The following is a 9,037-nucleotide window of genomic DNA, read 5'->3' on the forward strand; positions in this document are numbered from 1 at the left end:
GGTCTTCTTCCCATGGATATGTGCATTTTGGTGGACTTGGAAACTTGCTAGAGTTTGTCACGGTATCTCCAGCTATTAGAGTTCTCCTTGATTTACACATATTTCTTTGTATTTAATGGTGTGCTTTGGAGTGCTGTGCCTTCTAAATTCGGCCTGCTTTGGTCCCCTGTGGCATGAAGATGGGTCCCTTTCCTGAAGGTGGTTCTAGAGGGGGCAGTTGGGTGAGCTTGTTGAACCTAGCTCTTTCTCCTCCCCTTTGCTTCTTAGAGGTCAGCCTTGTCCCTTTTCTGCTCCTTATTTCTGTCAGTGGTGCAGTTCCGCTCCTGGACAGAATGGTTGTTGGCGCTGATGAGCCTAGTTCTCTATCCCCCCTCCTCTCTCTGGGAGTCAATGGAGCTCCACCCCCTCCAAGCCTCAGTTGAAGGAATTCTCTCAGCCAAACGCTGCCGGCTCTGCCCTCAGCCCTTGTAGAGTCCCACGTCCATTCTAGGGGTCAGGGGGGTGGACTGCTCTAGGTCACCCAAGGGTCCAGGTGGCTGACCCAATCTCACCCCGTCTGTTGGTGCTAGCCTGTCCCAGCGGTGCAGAGTGGGTCAGGTGAAGGATTCTCCTCCCCCCTCCTACCTTCCACTTGGGCTTGGGGTCCCTGGGGCAGCTTGCTTGGATTGCCGCACCGCTGCAGGGCTGGGCACCCACGTGGGTGGTAGGGACTTACCCAGTCGCTTTCCACTCGGGCTTGGGGTCCCTGTCTCTGGGACGGGTGCCCACGTGGGTGAGGGGCACTCCCCCTGTCCGTTCTCTGCTGGGGTTTGGGGTCCCTGTCTCTCTGGGATGGGTGCCCACGTGGGTGCGGGACACTTATTCAGTTCGTTCTCCACTGTAGTTAGGGGTCCCCGGCTCTGGGACAGGTGCCCACGTGGGAGCGGGTACTCCCCCAGTCCGTTCTCCGCTGGGGTTTGGGGCGAGATATTGTATATGCTTTTAATAGTTGCTTTGAATGCTCTGAACTCTGGGTTTATTGACAGCAACATGTGGTTCAAGAGCAACTCTTAGAAGTGGTGCCTAAGTACTAACCCGTAGCTAACTCTGAGCATAAGAAAATGTTATCTAAGTACCAGAAGAAGCATACACTTGTTACTGGGAAGTAGGAACTCAATATTGACTTTTGAATGGAGCTTTAGTAAGTATATTTATGCAAAGTTCATGAATTTAGATAAAATGTAATTTTAGGAACCACAAGTATTAATGAATGAATAGTTAAATATTATGTCTAATATTTAGTTAAATGAGTAAACATAAATATATTATTTGTGTAATATTTGGGGGGTAAATAGGTAAATATAAATATGATATTTGTGTAATAGCTGGGTACTTGAGTAAATATAAGTATCATATATGATAAAAAGCCCAATAGTATGTTACATCAAAATTCATTACATTTTTCATGTGCAAAACAGCATCATTATAGTTTTAGTATAGTTAAACTTAAGCATTGCTTAAATATGATGAGTTATTCACAGTAAAATAACAAGGACAGGGGCAGAAGTGGTGGCAAGGAGTGGTAAGGATTCTGCCTTGCTGGCACTAGGCTAGGAGTGAATGTGGTTTGATTCCTAGGTGTCCCATATGGTCCCCAAAGCCAGGAGTGATTTCTGAGCATATAGCCAGGAGTAACACCTGAGTGTCGCCGGGTGTGGCCCCAAAACCAATAAATGAATACATAACATGAACAAATAGTGCTTGGGGTTATAAAAGCCTGAGTTAAAAAATCCAATGAGCACTACAGCATTAAAGACAAGCACCACTAAATAACTACCATCCTAAAGTAAAAAACAAAACAGAGCATAAGAAAATGAAAACAACAACAATATCAAATCCAAAAACCAAAAAAAGTAAATAAACAAATAAAAATTATTTTGTGCTGCATTGTTTTTCTTTTCTGCAATGGAACAGTAAATATTGGGGGAAAATTAGAGAGGGAATTCCCTTGTCTTAATAGATAACACAGTTTCTTTGCCCTTCAAGTATACTGTCATGGGTATAACTACAGACTCTTTCCATGTTCATTTACTCTCCTCTAGTTCTTTTGTGGTGTATGGAAGACATTTGCTCTGCCATGGGTGATAAAATCAGAACTTTGTATCTAGAGATATTTGTATTTGCACAGGTCAAGGAATGGAACTTATAAAGAAGCCTTTCTTTATGGTTCTAGAAGTTCTGTTTCTTCACTGTCATTTTAATCAGTCTTCTGTAGTTGGTGGTCTGGTTATTGCACTGATCCTAGGATGAAGTCTGGGATAGAGTCATTCATTATGTTTCCAGAAGACTCATTCAGTTGCAATTGTCTCAGTCAGATCTCTGAAATTAGAGATTTTCGTTTTTGTATAGATTTTAGGCTGAACCCTTGACTAGGGTTTTTTAATTGGTCCCCGGTTACATTCTGCCCAGTAATGGTTTTCACAGTCAGTAATCTGTAGATAGCGATCTTGGCTTTTGCACAGATCAAAGAATAACAAGTCTTCTGATTTTTTCTTATCATTAGATGGTGAGGTAAGACAACCTTCACTTGGATCAAGTTGTTGTTATTTCCTCATTGTCAGGATATCATATCAAAACTTGCACATGTTGGTGCCAGAGCAGTATTAAGGATGTCCTGGAGGGGGTTGGGTTATTGGAGCTGTTGTGGAGAACTTTGTCATTTCTATGTTTGGGATCCAGGTTTCAAAGTTGGACGGTCACTATCTAATCATCTAGAGTCTAATTTGGGTCCACATGACATATGCTCAAGTTCGGAAGTACCCCTGTATTGTAAAAAAGTATGAGTTCTTATCCCTAGTAGATAAGAGCTTGTTTTTATATGTAAAATTTCCTATTTCTTTAGTATGCCTTTGCTGGAAGAAATGGTGCTATATTATATCGCTGGTGCATTTGGGGATGGGAAGAGAAGAAAACAGAAACAAGACAATATATATATATATATATATATATATACACTCATATATATATACACTCATATATATATATATATATATATATATATATATATATATAAAGAATTTTTAAATGAATTAAAAAGTAATTAAAGGAACAAAGTGAAGCAGCAGCCTACCTTACATTTGGGGAAAAGCAGGTTAAGAGATAGTATATATAGGTCTTAAGCTTATGAAGAAAATATAGGCTTCCCCATTATCTTTAGAGATTTTTTTTGTGGGGTGTGGGATCCAGGATGCATTTTTATCACACACCATGGACTTCTTGAAGTTTTAAGAGATTTGTGGCAGAGAGGTCTTTGGTAGAGTTCTTGTGGTGGGAATCCTTTTGGAGCTGAGTCTGATATCAAAAAACAGTCCAAGTTAGGGAGAGATGAGAAGGTGGGCCACGGAGCATGAGTCAGCAGAGATGTTGTTTGTAGTTTCTTGCCCGGGACGAGGTATGTGTCTGAGTGGGTGTCTCTTCACTTTGGTGCTGGGTAATGCCTTTATTGAGGTAGGAGTTCGGTCTTGATGCCTAATGGATTAAGTACTAAGGGTAAAGGGTTTTAATAAGGTGGGAAGTAGAGTTGGGATTGGGGGGTGAAGGAATAGTCTGATTTCTAAAGGACGGGAGAGGGGATAGTATATGGGAGGGGCTATATACACCATAGGAATGATTTGTTTACAATTTAGGTTTGGCTCTTATGGAAGAGTCCTATCTCTCTGTGCTCATGCCCACATAGAAGCATACAATAGTTAGCTTAGGTATAGCTTAAGAAAAAGAGATCCTAATAGAGGGCATAACATAGAGATAAAGGGTATGTTAAAGTTGTTTTATTAAGACATTTTTATAATTCAAACTGAGTATGATACCTAGTGTGACTGGGCACCGAGGTGTCAACTTAATTTGTCAGCCCTTTGTATCCAAGGACCCCTGTGGACAGAAAAGCTGAGAGGTTATTTGAAATATAGTAAAATTAAGGCATTAGAACATATTGTTATGAAATGTTTCTGCTGAAGTCACAGACTTCCCATCGTATTATTTACCTATAATCCTGTATAAGATCCCTAATACATATTATGGGTCTTTGTAGTTAAAGGCTGATTACATACCTGTTCTTTCTATGCTGTTGTTTTTGTTGTTCCTGGTTTCTTTATGGTATAATGTGTAGTCGAGGCTTTGTGTTGTTTCTCTTCCACAGCTACCCAGTAAATGTTGATCAATGTTGATAAATTTACCCAATAAATGTTTCTACCCTGTTAACCCATTGTATTTGTTCATGGAGTATTAATGTATATATGGTGCAAATTCTAGGTAATTCAGAATAGTGCTATCATTCTGTTTGTCCTTCATCCTTTGGCTTACTTCATTTAACATAATATTTTGTAGATCCATCCACATTGCTGCAAAGTCTATAATTGTATCATTTATAACTGCTATGTAGTATTCCATTGTGTATTCCACATCTTCATGATCCAATAGTCTGTTTTTGGACATCGAGGTTGGTTCCAAATCTTGGCTATTGTACTGAGTGCTGTGATAAATAGTGGGTGAATATTTTGGATATTCATAGTGGATAGTTGATAAATATTTTGGTTGAATGTCCTTCTGACTTGGGGAGAGATACCCAGGAGAGTAATTGCTGGGTCAAATGGCAGCACAATTCTGAGTTTACTGAAAACTCTCCACACTGTTTTCTATAAGGGTAGGACTAGGGGGCATTCCCACCAGCAGTGGATGAACATTCCTTCCATACTGCATCCCCACCAATAGAGGTTGTTTCCATTATTTTTGATGTGGGCCATTCTCACTGGTGTAAGATGGTGCCTCATTTTGTCTTGATTTGGATTTCCCTAATGATGAGTGAAGTTGAGCATATTTTCATGTATCTGTTGGCCATCTTTTGATCTTCCTAGGAGAAGTGTTTGTTCATTTTTTCTCCCCATTTTTCTATAGTTTTATTAGATTTGGGGGAGCTCAGTTTTCTGAGTGCTTTGTATATTCTAGATATCAGTCCTTTATTTGACATGTTGAGTGCAAAGATTTTTTTTGCCATTCCATTAACTGTCTTCTAGTATTAAGTAGGGTTTCTTTCACCATGTAGAAACTTCTTAGTTTGATGTAGTCCAATTCGTTTAGGTTTGATGCTAAAGTTCTTGTCATAGGTGTTCTATCCTCGAAGACTTTTTGATATATAGGTTTTCGAGTATTCTGCCTATTTTTCCTCAATAAACTATAGACTAGGGTCTTATTTCAAGGTCTTTAATCCATTTTGAGTTGACTTTTGTATAAGAATTGAGGTATGAATAAATTTCAGTTTCTTATAGGTTGTTATCCAGTTGTAAAAACACCATTTCTAGAAAAGTCTTTCTTTGTTCCATTTCAATTTCTTGGTTCTTTTGTCAAATATTAGTTGACTATCTGGGGATTTATCTCTGGAAATTCTGTTTTAACCCGCTGGTCTGAGGTTCTGTCTTTGTTCCAGTACCATGCTGTTTTGGTCACTATAGCTTTATAGTATAGCTTCAGGTTAGGTAAAGAGATGCCACCCAGCTTCTTATTTTTAAGTATGTATTTGGCTATTCTGGGCCCTTTTGTGGTTCCAGATGAATTTTACAATTGATTGTTCCAAGTCTTTAAAAAATTATTTCTTGGGACCGGAGAGATAGCACAGTGGTGTTTGCCTTGGAAGCAGTCAATCCAAGTCCTAAGATGGTTGGTTCGAATCCTGGTGTTCCATATGGTCCCCCGTGCCTGACAGGAGCTATTTTTGAGCACACCCCTGAGCACAGCCGGGTGAGACCCCCCCAAAAAAATGGTTTCTGAATTTGGACAGGGATTGCATAAAATCTATGTAGAAGTTTAGGTAAAATAGTCTTTTTGACTATGTTGTTTCTACCTACCCATGAGCATGGAATATTCTTCCATTTCCTTATTTTCTCTTCAATTTTTTAAGTGTTTTAAAGTTTTTCTGCAATAGGTCCTTCACTTCCCTTGTAAGAATGATTCCTAGGTACTTGATATTTCTTTATACTATTTTAAATGGAATTGCCTCCTAAATCTCTTTCTGCTCTACTTTGTTATTTTTATAGAGGAAAGCTACTGTCTTTTGTTTATTGACTTTGTGACCAGCTACTTTGTTTTATTGGTTAATTGTTTCTAGGAGTTTAACTGGGACTCTTTAGGGTTTTTGATGTATATCATCGAATCATCTCTAAAAAGAGATAGTTTGAGTTCCTCTTTCCTTATATGGATTCCTTCGATTCCCTTCTCTCGTCTAATTGCTATAGCTAAGACTTCTAAATCAATATTGAATAAGAATGAAGATATTGGACAGCCTTGTTTACTTCCTTTTTTTTTTTTTTTGGTTTTTGGGCCACACCCTGTGACACTCAGGGGTTACTCCTGGCTATGCGCTCAGAAGTTGCTCCTGGCTTCTTGGGGGGACCATATGGGATGCCGGGGGATCGAACCGCGGTCCGTCCTAGGCTAGCGCAGGCAAGGCAGGCACCTTACCTCCAGCGCCACCGCCCGGCCCCCATGTTTACTTCCTGACCTTAGTGGAAATGCTTTTAGTTTTTTTTTTTTTTTTTTTTTTTGGTTTTTGGGCCACACCCTGTGATGCTCAGGGGTTACTCCTGGCTATGTGCTCAGAAGTTGCTCCTGGCTTCTTGGGGGACCATATGGGACGCCGGGGGATCGAACCGCGGTCCATCCTAGGCTAGCGCAGGCAAGGCAGGCACCTTACCTCCAGCTCCACCGCCCGGCCCCAATGCTTTTAGTTTTTCACCATTAAGGATAATGTTGGCTGTGGGCTTTTCATTGAGAGCTATAACTATCTTGAGGAAGGTTCCTTTCAGTCCTATTTTGATGAGTGTTTTCAACATGAATGGATGTTGGATTTTGTCAAACACCTTCTCTGCATTGATGACTATAATCATGTGATTTTTGTCTTTATTGTTGTTGATGTATGATTATATATGTTATTGATGTATGATGCTGACTGATTTGCATATGTTGAACCATCCTTGCATTCTTGATATGAAGCTCACTTGGTCACAGTAAATAATCTTTTTGCTGTAGTGCTGAATTTGGTTTGCTAAGATATTGTTGAGGATTTTTGCATCTATATTTATTAGTGAAATTGGTCTGTAGTTTTCTATCTTGGCAGTGTCTTTGCCATATTTGGGAATGACTGTGATAATGGCCTCATAAAAGAAATTAGAAAGGATTCCTGTTTTCTCAATGGTTTGAGACAGGCTGTGGATCAGTGATAGTAATTCTTCTCAGAATGTTTGATAGAATTCACCAGTAAAGCCATCTGGACCTGGACTTTTGTTCTTGGGGAGTTTCTTATTACTTCTTCAATTTTCTCAGATATGATTGGCCTGTTTAGGCTTTCTCCATCCTCCTTATCCAGTCTTCTAAGATGATATTTTTCCAGAAATCTGTCGATTTCTTTCTGATTCTCTAGCCTAACTAAGTATAGTTGTTCATAATAAGACCTCATGATGCATTGTATTTCTCGGGGTTCTGTTGTAATCTCTCCCTTTTAATTTATGATCTTACTTATTTGGGTGTTTTTCCCTCTTTCTTTTTTGGAGAGACTTGCCAGTGGTTTGTCTATTTTGTTTATTCTTTCGAAAAACCAACACCTTGTCTCATTGATTTTCTGCATTGTTTTCTTATTTTCTATGTTGTATATTTCTGCTCTGGTTTTTATTATTTCTTGTCTTCTGGATGTGTTTTGGTTTCTTTGCTGCTGATGTTCCAGCTCTTTAAGGTGATCCTTTAAAATGTTGATTTTGTCATTTTCATTTTTCCTGCCATAGGCTTGAATTGCTATAAGTTTCCCCTAATTACTGCTTTTTCTGTGTCCCACAAATTTTGACAACTTGTCTCTTCATTATCGTTTGTCTGAAGGAATCTTTTATTTCTTCCTTGAGTTTCTCTTTGATCCAGCTATTGTTGAGCAGTATGTTTTTTAATCTGTAGGTGTTGGATTTTTCCATTGCCTCTTTATACAGTCAATGTTGATCTTTGTTGCATAGTTATCTGGGAGGGTGCTTCTAATGATACTTTCATTTATAATTTTATATAAGTTAGATTTATATCCTAAGGCATGGTCTATTCTGAAGAGTATTTCAAGTGAGTTTGAGAAGAATGTGTATTCTGCTTTCTGGGGGTGTCCTACATAAGTCTGATAGCCCTAAATATTCTAATTTTCATTTAGGGCTCTTATTTATTTGTGGTGATAGTGGAGTATTGAGATCTCCTACTACTATCACATTTCCTTTCATTTGTTTCTCCAGGTTTGCAGGCAATTGCCTTACATATTTTGCTGGCTCTGCATTAGGTGCATAAATAATAACTAGGGTTAGTACTTCTTAATCTAGTGTTCCCCTGATCAGTAAGTAGTGATCATCTTTCTCATTGATCACTTTCTTTATGCTGAATGCAATTTGGTCTGATATAAGAATGGCCGCCCCTGCTTTTTGTGTTTTTCGTTGGCCTAAATAATTGATTTCCATCCTTTTATTCTAAGCCTGTGCCTATCCTGTACTTATGCGGTTTTTGCAGGCAGCAAAAGTTCAGGTTATGTTTTCTAATCCAGCTCTCTATTATGTGTATTTTAATGGGAGAATTCAGTCTATTAACATTTAGGGTTATTATTGACAGAGAGGGCTGTTGTCCATTTGTGTTGTGTAGTGTGGTTGTTGTTACAATCGGGGGTTTTGGGTTATTTAGGTCATTTAGAATCAGTTTTGTTGGCACAAAAAATGTGAGTTCGTTTTTGTTTGAGAATGTTTTAGTTTTCCTCTCATATGAATGAGAATTTTGCTGGTTAGTGGACTCTAGGTTGAAAATTTATTTCATTCAGTCTTTTAAATATGTCATTCTACTGTCTTCTTGCTGAAATTGTTTCAAACAGGAGATCTGGTTTGATTCTTATGTTCCTTCCTTTGTACTTTATTTTTTCTCCCTTATTGCTTTAAGGAGTTCATCTTTCTCTGTTTTTTTTTTCCAATTTAAATTACTATATGTCTTGGTTTTGGTTTATTAG

The sequence above is a fragment of the Suncus etruscus genome, chromosome 7, assembly GCF_024139225.1.
Source record: "Suncus etruscus isolate mSunEtr1 chromosome 7, mSunEtr1.pri.cur, whole genome shotgun sequence".
NCBI classification, from domain to species: domain Eukaryota; kingdom Metazoa; phylum Chordata; class Mammalia; order Eulipotyphla; family Soricidae; genus Suncus; species Suncus etruscus.